Source organism: Mus pahari, chromosome 17, assembly GCF_900095145.1.
Source record: "Mus pahari chromosome 17, PAHARI_EIJ_v1.1, whole genome shotgun sequence".
Classification (NCBI taxonomy): domain Eukaryota; kingdom Metazoa; phylum Chordata; class Mammalia; order Rodentia; family Muridae; genus Mus; species Mus pahari.
Window position 1 is genome coordinate 38,489,606 of NC_034606.1, and position 23,010 is coordinate 38,512,615.

General features: G+C 40.2%; 1 protein-coding gene across 16 annotated transcripts in view; it reads right to left on the reverse strand.

The window, feature by feature from the left end:
• Positions 1-23,010, reverse strand: part of Ptk2 (protein tyrosine kinase 2) — a 203,730-nt gene that overhangs the window by 167,719 nt on the left and 13,001 nt on the right. For all 16 annotated transcript variants that reach the window (XM_021216199.2, XM_029548063.1, XM_021216196.2 and 13 more), the window contains exon 2: positions 8,223-8,319. The gene's annotated coding sequence lies outside the window, so the exon portion shown is untranslated. The remainder of the gene's footprint in view (positions 1-8,222; positions 8,320-23,010) is intronic.

Below are 23,010 nucleotides of genomic sequence, written 5' to 3' on the forward strand. Positions count from 1 at the left end.
TATATATATATATATATATATATATATATATATATATATATATATATATCACCATATAACTGCATCAAAATACTTTGTTCACATGTCATTATCACAGAACGCCTGACTTGTTTGTAATAAGTAACATTTTCCCTTTTGCATTTTCTTTTGTTGAATTTTATTCTAATGGCATTCTGTTGCTGTGATGAAACACTGTGATCAAAAGCAACATAAGAGAGAAAGGGGTTATCTGACTCATACTTCCAGAATACAATCCACCAAAGAAAGAATCAGGAACTAAATAAACGGACTTGCTGATTGATAGTTAGCTAACATATTTTTTAAAAAAAAAACTGAGCAAACATTTATGTGTTTGTTTTTCGTGTTTGTGAGTCTGGGTAGGTTACTGTGTAGAGGTGAGTGTGATAATGTCAGTGTAGAGATCAGAAGACAACTTGTTCTCTTCTACCATGTGAACCTAGGAGATCAAATTCAAGGTTGTCAGCCTTGGTGGCAAATACTAGGATTATAATGTATACTAGCACACCCAGCCATTGTTCTCTTTTTTTAAAACCTTGTTTCTTGGGTAGAATTAGCTCCATGATTTCTGACAAACACTAGTGCTGCAGAGCAACACACTGAAGACACAGGCTTCTCCCCAAGCCCAAGTATTGCCCTCACTACCTTTTTTACAGGTTCTCCTCAGTAGCAGGCAGCCACAGATCTGCTCTTATGGTTCAGGTTTTTGTTTTTTTTTATTATATTTATTTACATAATTTATGTGTGTGAGTGGTCTGTCTGCATAATCAGATTCTACTGCAGATGGTTGTGAGCCACTACGTGGTTGCTGGAAATTGAACTCAGGACCTCTGGAAGAGCAGCCAACACTCTTAACTGTTGAGCCATCTCTCCAGCACCAGGGATCAGTCTTAAACAGAATCACCATCGCTCGGTGGTATTCCTTGATTTGTAGATTTATCCCTTCTGTTGTCTGCCATTATCAGTTAACTACTTGGTGTATCTAAATTGGTTTCACTGTAGGGCTGTACTAAATCTGCTCATTTACCAAGGAATGGGCATCTGAACTGTTCCCACTGACTAGGAACCAAGCTGCTACAAATTCTCCTATGAAGAGTTCTATGTGAGCATGTGTTTTCATCTTCCTTGGGGAAACACCCAGGAAGAGGGCTGCAAAATCATATAACAAGTATTATGTCCAACTTCTAAAAAAAAAAAAAAAAAATTCCAAATTGTCTCTCACAGTAAAGCAGAGTTTCATTTGTTCCACACACTTGTCACTTGACAGAATCACCCTGTTTAGTGATTAGTTAATATAAGCAGACCTCACTGCAGTTATAATCTGCCTTTTCTAATAGCTACTAATGTGAAATACCCTTTTCTGTATTATTGTCATACATACAAAATGGATGAAATATCCATTTTCACCATCTTTGGTGTTTTTTTTTTTTTTTGGTTTTTCGAGACAGGGTTTCTCTGTATAGCCCTGGCTGTCCTGGAACTCACTTTGTAGACCAGGCTGGCCTCGAACTCAGAAATCCACCTGCCTCTGCCTCCCGAGTGCTGGGATTAAAGGCGTGCACCACCACGCCCGGCTCAGCTTTGATTTTTAATTGTCCTACATTTAAAACTTTTTATTTATGTATTACCATCCTGTGCGTGTATGTATACACCAGCTTGTGGAGGTTAGAGAACAACCTTGTGTAGTTCTTTCCTTCCTCTACCTTTACATGGCTCTAGGGATCAAACTGAAATCATTAGATACAATTGCCTGTATCTACTGAATCACCTCACTACCCCCAACCATGTTTTTAATAGTTTATCAATAAAAAAATGTTCAAGCCAGGTGCCTTTAACCCAGCACTCAGAAGACAGGGGTAGGTGAATCTATGACTTTGAGGCCAGCCTAGTCTACAGAGTTCCAGGACAGTCAGGGATACACAGAAAAATCAAAAAAAGAAAAAAGAAAAGAAACGAATATAATTTGACAATAAAATATCTCCTTGCCACTGTACAACACTCTATTTGCTCCAAACAACTAATATGGTAGACTGCGCAAAAACAAGTAGAAGGAAACTAGAACACGTCCCTGCTTTTCTCGAAACCTGAAAGTAAGAATCTTAGGTACTGCTGCTTGCATTTCTCAGGAAATGAAACTCTTCCCCACTGTGGCCATTTGTTTTGTTCTTTGAACAAGAATGTATAACCCAGACCGGCCCTAAATTCACTGTGACATTAAGTGACTTACCGTTTTTACTACTATTGTGACAAACACCTATAAGAAGCAACCCAAAAGGCAACTAAGAAACGCTAAGAATAAAGAAAGCCTTCTCCAGGAAAAAGCATATCAACTGGTTATAGAATACCAAAGCTGAGCCCTGATAACACAGAAACACAAGAAACATTATGCAGATTAAACAGATTATACTGTGTGTTTAGGAACACACATACACAAACAACAAAAATTAAAGAGATTTAATTGAAAAAAACCAAGGGGAGATAAATGGGAGGGTTTAGAGAAAACAAAGGAAAGGAAGAAATGATGCAATTATTTATAATCTAAAAAAGGAGGGGCAAATTATTTCTTTAAAAAGGCAGCAACTCAGGGAAAAAGGGTCTAATGTGGCTCACAGTAAGGGTACAGTCCATCATAGAAGGAAGGCACAGGGGTAGGAACATCAAGCAGCTGGTCACAATGAATCCATACTCAAGATTCGAACAACTGCCAAGTGTATTGAGCACTTTAATCCCAGTGCTCAAGAAGCAGAGACAGGCGGAGCTCTTGGAGTTAGAGGACAGCCTGGTCTACACAGGGAGTTCCAGGCCAGCCAGGGCTACATAGTGAGACCTGTTTTAAAAAAACAAAATTCTGGGGGCTGGAGAGATGGCTCAGTGGTTAAGAGCACTAACTGCTCTCCCAAAGGTCCTGAGTTNAAATCCCAGCAACCACATGTGGCTCACAACCATCCATAATGAGACCGGACACCCTTTTCTGGTAAGTTTGAAGACAGCTACAGTATACTTACATATAATAATTTTTTTTTTTAAATTCTGATTAATCCCAGCACTCAGGAAGCACAGGCAGGCGGATTTCTGAGTTCAAGGCCAGCCTGGTCTACAGAGTGAGTTCCAGGACAGCCAGGGCTACATTGAGAAACCCTGTCTCGAAAAACCAAAAGAGGGCCAGGCGTGGTGGCGCATGTCTTTAATCCCAGCACTCGGGAGGCAGAGGCAGGNGGATTTCTGAGTTTGAGGCCAGCCTGGTCTACAAAGTGAGTTCCAGGACAGCCAGGGCTATACAGAGAAACCCTGTCTCGAAGAAAAAAAAAAAATTCTGAAAAGATGGCTTAGTGGTTAAGAGCACTGGATGCTCTTCCAGAGGACCTGGGTTCAATTTTCAGCATTTACATAGTAGCTCACAACTGTCTGTAACTCTAGTTCCAGTGGATCTAACCCCCTCACACAGACATATATGCAGGCAAAGCACCAGTACACATAAAATAAAAATAAATTTTAAAATAAGAGGAGTAAGAAGAGGAAGAGGAGGAGTAAGAAGAGGAAGAGGAAGAGGAGGAGAAGGAAAGCTATAGGCAAGGATGAATCATGTGACTCAACTGCTTTCTCCTTCATGCCCCTGGGTCTCCAAGCTGAGGGATAGTGTCATCCATACTCAGGATGAGTCCTCCCTCTTCAGTTAGACCTTGCTGTAAAAATTCTCACAGACACACCCAGAGGTACATTTCCACAAAGACTATAAATCCAATCGAACTGTCACTCCTGCCCATCACACACACCCCTCAGAATGCTGGGAGTGCAAGGTATATCACCATGTTTGACATTTACAAGTATTTGGTGAAGATAAACTCTCAGTGTGTGTATAAACAAGGAACTGGATATTATTTGCAAACATTACAGAAACGATAATGTATTCAACAAGTCAACCCATTTAAAAAGGAAATGCAAATTAGAAGTAGCTCGGTAGATGGCACTATTCCCCTATCTGTTAAATGCATGACCACCACCTGTTCATTGGAGTAAGCACAAGATTAAGCTTTAATCAAAAGAACTGCAGAAGTTGGCACTGCTGTAGGTAGGGAAAGGAACTCTGCAAATTTCTTGAGACTCAGTTTCTCATCGATGAAATGAAAACATAAAAGCACTACTTTAAAGCGTTTTGTGTGCACATGAAGAATGTGAATTCAGGCCAGGCCAGGTGTGGTGGCACATGCCTTTATAATCCCAGCACTCGGGAGGCAGAAGCAGGCGAATTTCTGAGTTCAAGGCCAGCCTGTTTACAGAGTGAGTTCCAGGACAGCCAGGGTTACAGAAAAACTGTCTCCAAAAAACAGTGAGTTAAAATCCCAGAACTCACTATCATCCTTTATGAAGTCAAGTGTGCAGCCCAGAGAGATGACTCAGTCCTATTTACCTTTATCCTATGACAAGGGAAACAGAAGCAGAAGGATCTCTGTGAATTTGGGGCCAGCCTGGTCTACATAGTGAGTTTAAGGCCAGCCGGCACTACATAGGAAGACACTATCTCAAAAAACCAAGAGAGTGACTGAGTCTCTTGCAGAAGATGCAAGTTCAGTTCCCATTACTCCACATCAGGAAACTCAAAACAGCTTGTAACTACAGCTGCAAGGAATCCAATGCCTCTTACCTCCACAGATAACTGCATTCAACAGGTACACACACCACAAATTAAAAATCAATCTTTTGGGCTGGTGAGATGGCTCAGCAGGTAAGAGCACCCGACTGCTCTTCCGAAGGTCCGGAGTTCAAATCCCAGCAACCACAAGGTGGCTCACAACCATTCGTAACGAGGTCTGGCGCCCTCTTCTGGAGTGTCTGAAGACAGCTACAGTGTACTTACATATAATAAATAAATTAAAAAAAAAAAAAATCTTTTTTTTAAACCCAGATTTGTAGCACAAGCATCTATACTCCCAACACTCCTTTCAGGACAGGAGGCAGACACAAGAATCCCAGGAAGCTCAAAAGCCAGCTAATCAGAAGAGACAACAATTTAAAGAAGGTAGAAAGTGAGGAACACTACAGCAACACATGAATACTATGGCACATACATAAGAAATAAGATTCATAATTCACCTAACACACAAATGGCAGCTATAATGACTGTGACTATAATGTTCTAGCTAAAATTCTTGGAACACAATGTCATGACTGAAATGTGTGTTCTCCACATACCTAGGTGTAAATGGGAAGCTTAAAACTGAGCTCAATACAAGGCCCCACCCATCCATGAATTATATGCATTCACATGAAAGGCACTGTGATATCTGCAATTGCAAAGACTATGTGTAAGCCATATTTCTAATTATCTGTCTCAGCATTTCTATATAAGCAATACTTCTTTTCAAAAACAAGCAATTCATCAACGTCTGGCTTTCCACCATCTCATCCTTGAAAGCTGGTTTTCCCTGGGGTTCTACAGGTATTCTTGCATGCCTCAAAGACATGTTCCCATGCCCCAATTGCCCTCTCCAAAGATAAGCATATTAGCAAGCAATTTCCTAAGTTTCTCCTAGAATTCATCCAATTCCTGGAAATCAAAACTGAGGCAGCACTATAGCACTGACTCCTACACCCAGTGAATTAATTGGCTTGGATACCCCAAGGCCAAAGTCATTATTTCTGTGACAAGTATTCTTAAAAGATTTCCTCATGAAGCAAGATATGAAACACACTTTTAAATTTACCCTTTGGATACACGTGGTCTAATATGCTCTATGTTCAAGTCTTAGGACTATAATAAAAAATCTGTCATCCATATTTAATAATGTGAGCCTAATTCCCATGTAATCTGGTTTAAAATTTGCAAGGTACTGTCTGTATTAAGGCAGTATAGTATGTACAATCCAGTAAAAGTCCCAGCAGACAAGACTTTTAATTCAGTGAAATCTAACAAGTCATTTCTACAATCCCAGGCTTTTGCTCCCGTTACCTTCCCCCACTAAGAAGACCCCTTCTTCAGGGATCCTCTGAAAGAATAGCTAGTGCTCTTAACTACTAGGCCATCTTTCCAACCCCTCTTTCTCTATTTTTAAATCTTCTAGGAAATAAAGGCTAGGAGCAGACTGCTACCCACTTTAATGGCAGAGTGATACAGTATAAAGGATGTGCTCATCAAAGACAGCTAGAATTCATACACACTACCAGCTCTAACATGTGTCAGCTATTCATTCTGAAAAAAGCAGCTTCCTCAACCTGATCTTCCTCACACACAGGAGCCATAATACTATGAACCTTTTATGTTGGGCTGCATGCACAGCACCTAGCAAACACATAGAATGACTACACGTTTGAGTAGTGGTTATGTCTAGATCATAAGTCTCTCTCATATGCAACTCTACCCCCTTATCTCCTACCTGTACAGAAACTACTTTTGTGTGTGACAAAACTTGTCTATTAAAAAATAAAAACAAATATTCACTGATGTCAACACGAGAAGAGAGATTTTTGAATCTCTTATCATCAACTTTGTCCTTGGTTTATTACCAGATCTACCAGAAAGTAGGCTCTAAGAATAAGACAAACTTAGGAAAGTTCAAGTCTATAATCTCCCAAATGTGAAGAAGAATCCAAACAAGTTTAACAATTTACATGTCAAGTAATCTCCTTCAAGGTCAATCCCACTGTTTGTACTGTAGAAAATATCATCTGGAATAACTGCCTTTGTAGCTAGTTTTATGTCACAAACTAAAGTCATCTGAGAGGAAGGAATCTCAGTTGAGAAACTGCCTCCATAAGATCAGGTGGCAAGCAGGCAAGCCTGATGGGTATTTTCTGTCTTTCATTTTTAAAACTGAGACAAGAAATCAACTATGTAGACCAAACTGGTCTCAAACTCACAGAGATATGCCTGCCTCTGGTTCCCAAGTATTGGACTTAAAGGTGTGTCCCACTATGCCCAGCTTAAAGGGCATTTTCTTCATAAGTGATTGATGGAGGAAGGCCCAGCCCATTGAAGATAGTATCATCCCTGGGCTGGTGATCCTAGGTTCTACCATAAAGCAGGCTGAACAAGCCATGAGAGCAAGCCAGTAAGCAACATCCCTCCATGGTCTGTGGATCAGCTCCTAACTCCAAGTTCCTGTCTCATTTGAGTTCCTGCCTTGGTTTCCAATGATGAACTGTGGTAAGAAAAAGTAAAATAAACCTTTTCCTCCTAGAGCTGCTTTTGGTCATGATGTTTCCACACAGGAATAATGACCCTAAATAATACAACTGCTAATGATACTGAGTATTGACTATATATTAGACGTATCTTAAAGTTTCTTCCTAACAATCTCCTAGGATGAAATCTTAAATAAACCTCTAGGTCAGATGAGAAACTAGGTTTAGGTAGAAAAAAAATAACTTAAAGTAGGGCTGGTACTTAGTAGGTAAAGATCAATTGCTAAGAACCTGAGTTTGGATTCCAGCACCTATGTTAAAAAGATGGGCATGACCACACATGTTTGCATAGGAAAAAGCATATATAACATATATATGGTCTGATCCTATCTGTAGTTTCAGGCATCCAGTTGGGGGTACAGGATATATTCCCCAAGGTAAGTAGAGCTATTATAAATAATCCATGAGCTGGGGAGTGGTAGCACACGCCTTTAATCCCAGCACTTGGGAGGCAGAGGCACGAGGATCTTTGAGTTTGAGGACAGCCTGGTCTATAGAGTTAGTTCCAGGACAGCTAGGGCTACACAGAGAAACCCTGTCTCGAAAAAAAAAACAACAAATAAATAAATAAACAAACAAATAAATAAATAAAACATGAGACCAAAATCTGAAGCCAGTATTCATGAGAATAAAACACCAGTAAGGAATATGCTTCTAAAGCTATAAAAAATATGAACCTAATACCAACACTTATAACTTAGAATCCATTAACTTCTATTTTGAGTTTATGTAAATATGGCACAGAGAACAGCAGATCTTGTTCCTAAAGTGACTGTAGTTATTTAATAAGTAACTGTAGCTCAGAGTGTTTACAATGTCCAGTGTTTTCCAACAACTATTCTTTAACAAGCAATATCATAATGCTAATATTAAAATATACAAAGAATCAACATACAACTTACAAGTCTTCTCTGACCCTACCAATCATTTATGTTCTTCTGTTGCTACTATATATCAGAGGCTGTGGACAAGGGAAAGAAAAATAAAAGGCAACACCAAGGCACAAATAAGAGAAATATACTCACAGCTCAGAAGGTAGCAGTGACTTTGAGAAGAAATCAAATAGCTGTTTTTAAAAATATTCCTAGTATCTGTTTGTTCTTTTCATTGTAGCCCAGAGACCTGGAAGAGACAGAATGTACACATACATAAACATCTTTTTTTTTTTTTTTTTTTTTGGTTTTTCGAGACAGGGTTTCTCTGTATAGCCCTGGCTGTCCTGGAACTCACTTTGTAGACCAGGCTGGCCTCGAACTCAGAAATCCACCTGCCTCTGCCTCCCAAGTGCTAGGATTAAAGGCATGCGCCACCACGCCCAGCACATAAACATCTTTACTTCACTGCTTTTTACTTATTTATTCAACAGAGCTGCTGGGTTAAGTAAATGTTCTAACACTAAGCTTAACCATCAGTCCATTTTACTCCTCTTATAAAGTCTTACCATGCTCACCCTCTTGAGCATGTTATCCTCCTGTCTAACATATAAAGTGCTAGGCAATGAATGAACTTAACACATAGAAGCTATTTGCAAATCAGCACCCAGTAAAAAGGATGTATACAAGTAACTGAAAACTATTAGGCAATCAACAAGCATAACCTGCTGAAACGATGGCAAAGTTGAAGATAAGCAACAACACACAAACCTGCTTGTTCCCACTAAAACTATGCTAAAGAGATAAAGTTCAAAAATCAAACACAAATGTGTGAGAACTAAAAGGAGTGGAAACTGAGGAACTGAAAAGGCTAAGATTAACATCAAAACAAATAGGAATACTGAAGGAGGGACAATATTCTGGACAGAAGAGAGACAAATTTAAAGTGGGAAGGAAGCACAGCCAATGATTTAGCAGACTATAGGCCAGGAACTGAAAAGTTGAAGTACCAATTCCATTTTCACAGTAGAGTAAAAAAAAGTCTCAGAAGCAGCAGCCCTGAGTGAGGTGACAGTGTTAAAGTGCCTGGCTGCAGTGAGAGCCCTAGCAGCCTGCCTCCATCTGGTTCCCTCTACCCACCTGAGAGCAGACCAAGAGCCAGTCTCTGGAAAAGACAGAGTACCTTTCACACAGAGGTAGGCAAGTCAATGACTCCAGCTCCCACAACACAATGCAATCAAGTACCAGAATCTGGCATCACATCTTTTCCCTGCAGGAAACTGTTAGCCTAATAAGTAAAACTAATGACACCAACACAGAACTCCCTGACAAAAGGCCATACAAAATAGCCTAACGCAAAACATATATACTTAACGCTTCCCGAAGAAGTTCTACCTACCCTTTGCCTACACCAGCATATACTTGCAACATTAAATGTTTTTTAAGAAAAAAGCACACTATAAGTTATGAGGGAAAAATGGGAGGAGAGGGAACTGGAGATACAGACTGTTGTGAGGCTCCATGTCGATGATGGGAATCAAACCCAGGTCCTCTGGAAGAGCGACCACTGCTCTTAGTCACTTTAACATCTCTTCAGCCCCATAACTATTTTATAATGTACAGTGAGCCAATATTAAGCATTAAAAGCATTCTAGCAGCACTAAGCCCACTGATTACTATTTTAGCAAGGGTAACTTAAGATATATTATGTTCTGTTTCGTAATCCAATCTTTTTTTTTGGGGGGGGGGGCGGATTTTTTTTTTTTTTCTTTTTCAAGACAGGGTTTCTCTGTATAGCCCTGGTGTCCTGGAACTCACTCTGTAGACCAGGCTGGCCTCGAACTCAGAAATCCACCTGCCTCTGCCTTCCTAGTACTAGGATTAAAGGCGTGTGCCACCACTGCCTGGCTTGTAATCCAATCTTATTTAAAAGTATAAACCAGGAGAGGCCTGCCCACCACCATGCTGCTCAGGTAGATGAAAGACACCCAGAGGCCTGCCCGCAGTGGAAGCCACTACAATGTGCAAGTATGTGATAGATAGACGGGAGAGAAAAAGAAGCAGACAGTTTGAGCACTATGAAGAAAGGTGGAACTGGAGGAAGAAGGTGAAGAAGAACAGCCTGATGTGAATAGCCTGCCCTGACACCTGAGGCCATGATGAAGTCTTGGCCCATACTGCCACTGAGGGCCATGTATGGGTCTGTGGCCATGCAGCAGGAGTCTGTGTCGAAGTTCACGGCCCATATTACCACCAAAGGCCATGCAGATGTCCCTGGTCTGAGTTCCAGGGTAAGTCCATGTTAATGTCCAAAGCTGCACAGTGAGGGCCCCACTCCTCACTGGTTTTGGCATTCAGAAGAGTGCCTGTACCTCACCTAAACAGCACAGTAGAATTGGCCCTGGTGTGTTGGGGGACGGAGGTGTGCTGGCCCCAAGGGCATGAGAGCAGAAGAACTAGCCCTACCCTTTGCTGGCTGCAGCATTAGATGAGCTAGACAGGGCAGACAAACTCAGCTACCACCCAGGCCCAGATTCAGGGCTTTGAGTTGGCCCACCCCAACATCTACCCCATCTATAAACTGCTGGAATATGGTAAAAGGACAGGTCCTGCAGATCCAAAACTGCAGGATCTCCATGACACAGGTCAACAACAGGACATCCTAGAGCAGTCACAGTGAGAATCCAGTATTAGTAATTGTAGCAGAAGCCAGAGGCCCTGAATCAAATCAATGACTCATTGCAATCAACATTTGTAAATAAATGTGTGGACAAAAGGAACACATTGTGACACAGTACAGCTTCCCCTTTTTGTTTTGTTTATTTTGGGGGGTGGACTACAAGAATGGAGAGTAGCTACAAAGGGACAGAGAGATGAGTGGGTCTGGGGTAATGACAGGAAAGCCACAAAGAATCAATAAAGATTTTTTTTTTTAAAGAATATAAACTATAGAAACTGATAAAAAATGTCAGCATGAACTAGCTTAAACAGGGCCTAAAGTAGATAGTCTACAAACTATGTAATTAAGATGCTTACATTTGCTCCAGATAGATAAAAAAAAACTGAAACCTGACTTATTACAAAATGAAATACATTTTCAACTTTCCAAAGCTATCTGTAAAATGAGACTCCTATCCTTTTAGCATGAACAAATATATTTTAAGAGTGATACAAGCAAATAGGCAGAGTCCTTAAAACTCTACTCTCTCATGTTTTTGCTATTGCCACCATGCTTCAAAAGCTTCTCACTCTAACATGTAATCCACCCCAGTCAGCGTTCCTACCATCCATCACTCACTACTACAAGTGCCCACCATGCTGTATTCACATGTTCAAAGAGTTGGCACATTCAGCTCACTGACACTATTCACATTTCACACAGAAGGAAAGTTAAGTCTTAACAATATCAGCAAATTATCCAAGGTCACATGATAAACAAGGAAGAAATTAAAAGATACAAGCACTGATTTCTTAGCACCCATATTTACACAGCTATTCTGAGTTCCTATATAAGCCATATTAACATTTCTATTAAAACAAATATGAAATGGAGAAATAGCTGAGCCCTGGCTGCTCTTCCTAAGAACCCAAGTTCAATTCTCAGCACCCACATGGCAGCTCACAACAACCTGTAACTCCAGTTACAGGAAATCTAATATTCTCTTCTGGTCTCTGGGGACACCAAACAGATACACAGTACACAGACATACATGCATACAAATGTGAATTAAAATAACCCTTTTCCTCCAAGTTGCTTTTTTGTGGTAAATGCAGTATTATAAAGCACTCTTTTACATTCTAAGAGACTGGAACTTCTATTCAACCTCACAGCTCAAACTAGTAATACACTTTCAGATCACTTAAGACTACTATCCTGCTGTGCATACACAGCCTATTTACTGTGCTTTTAAGAGAACAGTGTAACAACCAACATTGTTTGCCTTGGATTTTCCATATAATTAATTTTTACAACATAAGGTAATACATAGGTTTAATTTAATTTACTGTTCCTACTCCCTGACCCAGAGTTTTGTGTGTGTGTGTGTGTGTGTGTGTGTGTGTGTGTGTGTGTTATGGTTATAATTTGCTGAAAACAGCAAATGAATCCAAAGTGATTATGATAAATATCCACCATAAGCGTTGAAAGCAGCATGGATATAGTCTGTTTGCAGTGATGGCTACAACATTGTTTGATATCTGGATCAGTGGGAATTAGTAAAGTTTCAACATCTCCTATAAAGCTCTGTTAAAGATTTTTGTAAACTAACCCTCATTCCTTTCCATGTGGTACTTTCTGTGCTGTTTAATAAAATAAATAGCAAAGTCCTTTATCAGGGACAGATTCACAAGACAGCATTCAGGCAGGCATGGATTCAAACTCACACAATAGAGTACAGACAGGCCAGAAACCACAACTGTAGACAGATGGAAGACAGGAAAAGAAGTGGAAAATTCAAACTTGTTCACTCTTGGTCAAATTAACTTAATATGACACTAACAATTTTTGGTGCTTCTGAAGCTATTTTTAATGCATTTTTTTAAAATAAAGATTTAATTTTATCTGTATGAGTACACTGTAGCTGTCTTCAGACACACCAGAAAAGGGCATCGGATCCCATTAAAGATGGTTGTGAGCCACGATGTGGTTGCTGGAAATTGATCTCAAGACCTCTGGTAAAGTAGTCAGTGCTCTCAACCACTCAGCCATCTCTCTAGGCCCATCTTTAATGCATTTAACAGACTCACTTTTTTGTGGCATTTTATCAAAGCAACAGAAATGAGACTAGGACAGTAGATAATCCTGCCATCAGTTTGGTTTTTTGTCAATTATTATCAAAATCCTTGACTTTTAACCAATCTTTCCTCATGTTTCCATCATTTTTCCTTTCTATTCTGCTTCAATTTGTAACACTCTCCATTGTCCAAAACAAACTACCACTTCAAAGGGACTTATCTTTTAGCTAGTCTACCAACTTCTATACTTAGACTAGCTGTTACCTATATTCTGCAAGAACATAGGTGAGAAGTAATGTCCTAAACAAACAAACAAACAAACAAAATACCACCACAACAAATCAAGAATGTTGGTATGACCAATCATGGTGGCACACACCTTTACTTCCAGCATTCAGGAGGCATAGGCAGATGGGTCTCTCTGAGTTCAAAGTCAGCCTAGTCTACAAAGGAAATTCTAGGCTAGTCTGGAACATACTGTGAAACCTTATCTGAACCCACCCACAACTCCAAAATCAATATTGGTGTAATTATAAAATTCACCTGGGCAAACCAAAAGTTCTTTTATTTCAAAATTAGCTCCTAGCCAAAAATATTATATTTCTAGAATGTGGAACTTGTCATGGTCAGAATACTGTGTGTCATTCATCATATGCCAGGGTTAGGACAGGGCTGCTGTACAATTGATACTGAGCCATTCTAAACACACTAAGCCAGAAAAAGAAGCCATGAACTTACTGACTTCTGAAAAGGGAGTATTAGCAAAAAGATGTTCATTTTGTATGCAGAACCAGCGACACAGAAACTGCTTTCTAATCCTTAGAGTAATGAGGAGAGTCAGGAAGCAACTAAGATTAGGAGCTCCTCTTGCACAAAACAAGGAAGATTCTGCCCTAAAAGCAATAGGTTTTATTTATGACTATCCACAAACTAAGAACTATCTATTAATTTATAAGAGTTATGAAAATGTTCACATAATATGTGAGGAAGGAAATTACTTTAAAGAGGGTTCAAATCTGGAAGCAGGACCCACGTGTCTGTCTAACCCGATTCTTTTTTTCTCTTGGATGGGTGAGTGGGTGAGTGGGTTAAGTGGGTGAGTGGGTGGGTGGGTGGGTGTTTGATTTTTCAAGACAGGATTTCTCTGTAGTCCTGGCTGTCCTGAAACTTGATCTATAGACCAAGATGTCCTCAAACTCACAGAGAACTGCATGCCTCTGTGTCCCAAAAGTGCTGTGATTAGATGTGCCACCACCAGCTTTAAAAAACAACAAACAAACAAACAAACAAACAAAAACAAACAAAAAACAGTTTCACTTTACAGCACAAACTAGCTTTAAATTCACTATATAGACCAGGCTAGCCTCGCACTATCAACCCTGCCTCAGTCAGCCAAGTTCTAACATTAGAGGTTTATACGGAATCTGGCTTTCTGATTGATCTAGCCACCACAGTTCCACTTTGCACTTCAAGTAAAGAAACACTCTCAGGCAGGGCTAGTGGACACAACAGTAACCCCTGTTACTTGAGAGGCTGGAGCACAATTATTTAAAGTTCAAAATGTGGTAGCAAATGACTAATCCCAGTGCTTAGGAAGTGAAGGCAGGAGAATCAGGAGTTCAAGACTAGGCTGAACAACCCTACAAGAACTTATGTCAAAATAAAAGGTAAAAGGGAAGCTGGGGTATAATACCAAGCACCCACAAAACCCTAAGTTTGATCCCTAGTTCTTAAAAGAAGAAATGAAAAGAAACCTCATACTGAAGTAATTAACACACACAGTATGTTGAAGACAAGGAAGGCCACTTTTAGAGCATATTTAGAAGACCTAATTGCTGTCACAATATATGATAAGGGTGATGTGATGTATCTGAAAAAGATACCAAATAAAGCCTTATGAAAAGAGACATCAAAAGGATACACTTAAGGATCAGATTTAACAAGTAACCTAGAGGACCTCCTGTATCAACTGGGGAGGCTGATACAGTTGCATCATCAAGGGACACACACCTGTCATTTGGGCATCAAGGTCTTGCTGAAACTGGAGACCAGCACTGGGCAGTGGAACAGCATACAAAACAAAGGGCTCTAGGTCAAAGTAAACAGGTAAGCAGGCTCCACCTGACACTTACTTGAAAAGCAAAGGCAGAATGGATAGAACGAATAAAAAAGCTACTTTTTATGGAAAACTAAACAGCAGCAGTGACTCTAGGAAGACTGTAATGCAGACCACCAGCGGATCACCAAATTTAAATAATTCATAATCTCCTACCATGATATTCAAACCATGGGAGATACACAAATGCATTCTGCCTAGGAAGAACCAGAGAAACTCAATTCCCTCAGCAAAGGATGTCCAGACAAGTCAGTCCTATAATACTGTAAATATAATAACTATCTAGCTGGGCAGTTGTGGCGCCTGCCTTTAATCCCAGCACTTGGGAGGCAGAAACAGAGGCAGGAGGATTTCTGAGTTCAAGGCCAACCTGGTCTACAAAGTGAGTTCCAAGACAGCCAGGGTAATACAGAGAAACCCTGTCTCGAGAAACCAAAAAAAAAAAAAAAAAGACCTATTCCAAAGACATTACAGCAGTTGTGACACAAATAATCCCATAAATATGTACACACACAATATGCTCAACATCACAAACTTTCTTCCATGTATCTCTTCAGTCCAACCATGAGAACTCCCACTCAAGATTACTACAGACTATAAGCCCAAAGGATGCTTGCTATTCAATCTGTCATCTTCTCTAGGCTTCTTTCCATCCTTCAAGCAGCCCCTCCTCTTCTCCCAAAATCAATTCTAGAGCTCCACAAGGCTCTATCCTTCCATCTCTATCTCTGCCTGCCTCCTAGGCATTACTACCTGACATGCTATAAGCATGCTTACTCCATCTCAGACTTATCTTCTGAACCCTATCTGTAAAACCAAATGACTGGCTGTCAGCCCTACATCAATGCTTCACCACTTGCAGCATAGAGATATGGGAGCCATATCCCAAAAACTCCCACTTTCTATAAATCACTGAGAGAAATAACAGAGAAAGAAACTTTTGCAAAACTGGTTTGACGAAAGAAAACTCTATGCTTAGGTTGGTCGGTGTATAGAAAGGAAATTATAAAACCAAGACCTTATGTAGCCTCTAAAAATTCCCAGCAGCCTCTGAGAAATACCCGAGAAACCATGGCAACCAGTAGTGGCTGACTGCCCAGCATGACTAACCCCAGAGACACTCCTGGAAAGTACTCATTCCCTGGTATTTTCACCTCTATCAAGGAAGACCTAATTCCATTTTTTTATTATTATTATTATTTTCTTTATTTACACTTCAAATGCTATCCCAAAAGTTCCCTATGCCCTCCCCTACCCACCCACTCCCGCTACTCGGCCCTGGCCTTCACCTGTGCTGGATCATATAAAGTTTACAAGACCAAGGGGCCTCTCTTCCCAATGATGGCCGATTGGGCCATCTAATTCCATATATTTAAAATAAATCTAAGGTAGTTTCAATTTTCCTGACTAAACCTGAAAAACTAAGTCCATTTATAAAGACCATCTTAGAAGCATTGTTAATAAAAGTGGACAAAATGTTCAACAGATGTCTCAAAGACAAGTTAAGACCCTGTCTCAAAATAAATGAATAAATAACAGCCTTTACAGTTCACTACCTCAGTTTACAGTCTCCTCCCTATTTAGATGCTAAGGTCCAAAGCCAACAATGCCACCCTTGACTCTCCTCTTTCTCTCATATTCCCTATCAACCTTGTCAGCAAATAACATTCTTCCTGCTGAACTGCCCAGCAACTGTCCTTTGATGCAAGTCCACACCCATATCATAATGAGCCTCTACCTCTGTTCACAGAAATGAATCCAACGGCATCTACTACAGGTAGTGCTGACACGTTTCTCTTTTACATTTATGCTGGATAATTTTTACCTATTGAATTATCACATTACAACCTGCCAAAATGTTTTACAATTCAAAAAAAAAAAAAGATCTATTTCTCAGCATGATGCCTGTTCTTTATTTAAATCCCTAAAAGATTTATATGTTAGGACAGATGTCAAACATGATAGACACACTTAAGAGTCATGCTCACTTGTGTTTTTAAAAATGTAATGTTTTCATTTTCTGGAGGTTTTATTTTGGTGTTTGCTTGTTTTGAGGTAGAATATCATTCTGTTGCCTAATCCGGTCCCAAGCAATCATACTGCCTTAACCTCTAGTATGTGGGACTAGAATTGTGCATCACTATACACAATAGCTTCACTTTAAATGACACTACACATAGATAGGACATATTCTCTATCAAAAAGAAACTGATTTCTTGAATTCTTTAATAACAAAAATAATTTGCTTCTCTAAGTCTCATGAACTCAAGAATTGTCTGTTTATGGGGTGCGTGGTATTTTTGCCTGCATATTTGTCTGTGCATTACTTGCAGGCCTGGTACCTACAGAAGCCAGAAAGGAGGCTCAAGTCTCCTGGAACTGAAATAACAGTTATAAGCCACCATGGGAATGCTGAGAATTGAACCTGGGTCCTCAGAACAGCTGTCAATGCTCTTAACCCCTGAGCCATCTCTCATGCCCAAAAAGGATTATTTTGCCCAAAGAAAGGTTGGAGCCTTTGCCTAACTACTAAGAGAGAACATTAAGATCTGAGAATCTCCTGCCTGGAAAAGCTGTCTTTATCTGGTGTCACACAATTTTAATCCCAGAAGTCAGGAGACTGGCAGGCAGATCTTCCAATCTCTGTGAGTTCTAGGCAAGCCAGGGCTACATAGTGAGACACTGTCCAAAACAAAACAAAAGGGGAGAGGGGTGGGACTGTATGGAGGAGTTTAAAATGCATATTGATTTAAAAAAAAAAAAAAGTTTGCAAAAGCTCTGATTCCACTGCACTGTTAGAAAGACAAACCAGTCAGACAGTGACCAGGTCTGACCAGGAGGGAGCAATGTGTAGACTGCAAAGGACTCTGGAAAGCCATAGGACTCAGTAGCACGGATATGTTAAAACCCATGCTATGTGTAAATCCCAAACAGCTTAAATTTAAAGGAAAAAAAAAAAAAGTATCTGATTGCCTGAGGATCTTGAAGGGCAGGATTCCAGACCTCCTCTGGAATGGTAAGTCATACTAGTGCCAGATGTTATGACCCGCTTCCCCAACAAAAACCTGGGTACCATATCTCTACTCCATGTGTGTTGCCACATACTGATATGAGTGAACAAGAACTGACCACGGAGTCCATTAGGAGAGCAGAAGGGTCTCACACAGGTCTCTTCTGGACTCTCCCTGTATGCTTCCCATTCCTGATTTTAGTCTGTTATCCTTTTGATATAATAAATGGTATAATACAAAATAACCCTGCACCTTCTTAGCACAGTACACAGCCAGTCAAGGCTCATATTTGAAACCCTAAGGACCTGGGATTTTTGTTTGTTTGTTTGTTTGTTTTCTTCTTCTTCTTTAGCTTTGTGAATAGTTCTTACAAATAATTTAATCTATGGTGGTTTGGGGGACCTCCAAATTTTACAATGCACAGCACTAGACCAATATTCTTACAATGCAGGGATGTTCACTTAAAATTATTAGCTAGGAAGAGTAGTGCATACCCAAGACTCAAGAAGCTCAGTCAGAAAGACTACAAGGGTTGGAAGCCAGCACTGCTACAAAGTGAGAACTGTCTCAAAAACAAACAAACAAACAAAAGACTGCCAGGCACAGTGATGCATGCCTTTAGTCTGAGCACTCAGGAGGAAGAGGCAGATGGATCTCTGAGTTCCAGCCCAATCAGGATCACTCAGTGACATCCTGTCTCAAAAAACAAAGTCAAAACACATATTAAAATAAAATATAATGCAGGGCAGGGCGGTGGTAGCACACACCTTTAATCCCAGCACTTGGGAGGCAGAGACAGGCGGATTTCTGAGTTCGAGGCCAGTGTGTGTGTGTGTGTGTGTGTGTGTGTGTGTGTGTGTGTATAATGCAGGACTTGATACTTACTTTCATTCTCCCAACAGTATCAAGTATGCTATTCTCTAAACCACTTATGAGCCCAAAAGGACAGGAAGCTACTCTTACTCAACAATCCCCAGCTCTTAGCACTAGAGCCCTTCATGAAGATCCTTTAAACTTGATAGACAGATAAGTGAATCAAAAATTATTTGGGGACTTTTGTTTGTTTGTTTTATTTTTAAACAGGAAATTAGGATCAGAAAGATGGCTCAGGGGGCTGGAGAGATGGCTCAGCGGCTAAGAGCACTGACTGCTCTTCCGAAGGTACTGAGTTGAAATCCCAGCAACCACATGGTGGTTTGCAACCATCCATAGGGAGATCTGATGCCCTCTTCTGGTGTATCTGAAGTCAGCTACAGTGTACTTACATATAATAAACAAACAAACAAATAAATAAATAAATAATAAAATTTTAAAAAAGGAAAAAAGAAAGAAAGATGGCTCAGCAACTAAAGGCGCAAGCTTGGTGACCTGAGTTCAATTCTTGGAGTGGAGCCCATATGAAGGTGGAAAGAATCCACTCCATAAAGTTGTCCTTTGACAGCCACATAGTACATGCCCACAAACAAACACAATTAAAGACAAAACAATAGGGAATATATAATATCTCGTCAATCTTCATGCCTTCAAGATAATATGGAAGTCAGTATCGGGAATTGGAGGAAATGAGTTGAGCAACTGACTCTTACATTTACTTCTGTCTACTGCCAACAGTAGCCATGATTCCTATCTCCTCTCTGAATTTTCCAGGAAAGTAAATTTCACAAACTGTGTCATACCCATCTCACCACTAACAGGCTCTGGCTGAGCTGCAAATGAACAATTAAGAATATCTGAGCAATTTCCCCCTAACTCACATTGCCTTCTCTAGTTATCACCTGAACTTACAAGAAAGAGCTCTGGACCCTAACATTAAATCTATCTCCACAATCCTAGACTACCTACAGTAATTTGGATACTGAGGGACAAAATAAAACTAGAAAAGTTGGGAGTATATAGGGGACTTTTGGGATAGCATTTGAAATGTAAATGAAGAAAATATCTAATAAAAAATTTGTTTTTAAAAAAACTAGAAAAGTAACAATGTTTTCCTATAAACTAGTAAAAAGCAAAGTTCTAGGACAGATGAGATCAAAGACACCAACTCTTTGCCAAACACAGAATCAATCCTGAACTGTCGAAAATAGCTTCCACATAGACAGTACCAACTTAAAGGTTGTTACTTCAGCCCCCTGGCTCAAGTGTATTACTCCCTATAAGTAATGTTTCTTCTTCCATAGAAAGCAAAATGTGGGCCAGGCAGTGTGGCACATCCTGTAATCCCAGCACTTGGGAGGCAGAGGCAGGCAGATTTCTGAGTTCGAGGCCAGCCTGGTCTACAGAGTGAGTTCCAGGACAGCCAGGGCTACACAGAGGAAACCCTGTCTCGGAAAAACCAAAAGAAAAAAAGAAAAAGAAAAAAAAGAAAGAAAGAAAAGAAAGCAAAATGCAAATTAATTTTCCATCTAACTAAGCAGAATGTCAACTTTTTGCTAGCACTGAAGTCACAACTAAACCCAGGCCCAAAATCTGGGAATAACATCTGAAACTGTCCAGGTCTACTGTGATGTCTAAGTCATCCAATCATTTATTCTATCTCTGTTACTCATGACTCTTTGCCCCTAACAGGAGTCAAGAGTTTGAGATAGTCCATCTCCAATATCTCCTCCCTAAATTCTTCCGCAGGTACATCAGATATCTCACATTTCTACAGGTTCAGCTATGATCTGTATTCCAATCTAGTACCTGAAACAGCTTGTATCTCAACAATCAGGCCACAGTTGCCCTACTGCCCTGCTCTAAGGTAGGTGCTCACTAGGACATCACAAATGTGCTGTTTTATATCTCACTCCTAACTTAATCCAAGCACTCCAAAAGAGACACTATCTCACAGCCATGTAAAAACTTCCTCCCTTCCATGTAAAAAAAATCAATCCTCCATTGTCTCCCTAATTAAATTAAGGTCTTTTTCTGGAGAACTAATTAGAATTAAACTACCCTTAACAGTCTTTATAACCTTTAGCGTAGTCTAATGTTACACCGCATGCTGAAGATATGACAGTCCAATCAAAGTCCCAAACACCTGGCTGGCCTTGGAGGCTCCCAAGCCGTGTCCTTTTATCCATTCACCTTTAAGGGTAGGGGCCCAAAGTGAATTTAAGAAAAAAAAATTTTTTTTTAATTGCTACTTGATGCTCTCAGGACACAATGTAGACGAGTTTACCTGACAGGTTGGGCTGCATACAGATGGCTGTTTTAAATGTAACTAACTGCTCTTTCCTTATGGACATCATTCCAGTGTGTCAGGTAAGTACAGCCTAACACCAAGGAAGGTCGCATCTCTTCTCTGGCCTCCATCCTGATGAATCTTGGGGGACAGGAATCCACTTATTCATATACAGTTTTGCTTAAGTTTTAGGGGTTTTCATGGTTCTAGAAGAGAGTATGCCTGACTCAAAGCAACAGATGACAGTTCACTCGATAGGGGAAAGGAGCCAGAAGAACTTCATAAACTAGTTACCAAAGAGAGGACCAGGGAGCTGCCCTGCTGCCCCCTGGACCATTGGAACCTTGACTTTCTTTTCATGGTCAGAGCTTGCACAAGCAGGCTTTAAAAATCAATCCTCCATTGTCTCCTTAATTAAGGCCTTTTTCTGGACAACATAATTAGAATGCTGTAAAAACATTATCAGAGCTCAACTTTGTTTGCTCCCTCTGTCTTGCTAGCTAAGCCATAGCAGAGCAGCTACTTACTCTATGAGGATGATGACAAAGTGTGGGTCCTTCCACCTTCTCAGATAGGTAACTGTGACACCTTCCTTATGAGCCCTGTGACTCCAGTGGAACCATCCTAACATATAAATCTGTTTGTTCCTGTCACTCTGGAACCCAAAGTTCTCATCAAAATCAACTGCAAACTGCTCTGATCCTGTCTGATAGAAGCTTCTTCTCAACCCAACCCAACCCAACCTGTACTACTCCAAACATGACTAAAATTTTCGATCCACAACATCGAACTTCTCACACCCCCATGTCTTCCCCAATACCTCTCTCAAGGGGACTAATTTCCCCATATGACCTAGTCCATTTCTGTTCTGTTCCTGGGCCAAGCATTTTTCACATGTTTGAAGGGATTTTTTGTTGTTGTTTGTTTATCTGGTTTTTTTTTAAGAGGGATACACAGTGGTGAAAAGAATAATGTAATAAGCTATATGTTGCCTACGAAGAATGAGTATCTGTCAAGCCTTGAGCCCAGACACCACTTAAAGGTTTACCTGAGCACATTGCTGTTACTCAACCACTGTACACACCATACAGCAAAGCATGGCAAACTGGCCACTAAGCTGTTCTGCTCTCGCTCCTTACAGATATACCTTCAGGACAACACTTTTCTGCAAATGAATTAACTAATAAACCACCTCAAGAACAAGCTGGCAAAACCCAACAGAGGAGAAGAACGAATCTTTAGCAGTAAAATACTAAGTGTGGAAAAGACACTAACTTTATTTACATTATCACTTCATATAGTAATTACACAGTAACTTCAAAATCTGGCATCATAAATACTGTACAGAAAAGGTCTTGAATGGACAGGAACCAAATTAACTTACTGAAAGTCAGACTCCAAGCCAAGAAGTGTTTAGACACCCCGGCAGTAATGATGCACACCTTTAATCCAAGCACTCAGGAGGCAGAGGCAGGTAGATCTCTGAGTTTGAGACTAGAATGAGTTCCAGGACAGTCAGAACTACACAGAAAAAGCCTGTCTTGGGTTGGGGGGTGGGGAGTGAGGGGACAGAGACACAGAGACGGAGAGATGGAAAAAGGGAAGGAGGAAGGGAGGGAGGGAGACTGAACAGACTACTTACTTAAATTCAGGTCTATAGGTCTCAGAAACACTTTTTTTGGCCAGGAGTAATGGCTAACATGTACCTCTTACTTTGGCAATGGAAGCAATAGGATCAGGTGTTTAGGACTAGCTTCAGCTAGAGTGAGGCCAGCTTAAGCTAAAGAGTGAGATCTTAAGAAAATGAGGAATGCTTTTCCTGATGGTCCTAGTTTCACTTCTGCTGCTGTGAAAGAATGTCCTGACAACGAAAAACCAAAAAAAAAAAAAAAAAAAAAAAAAAAAAAAAAAAAAAAA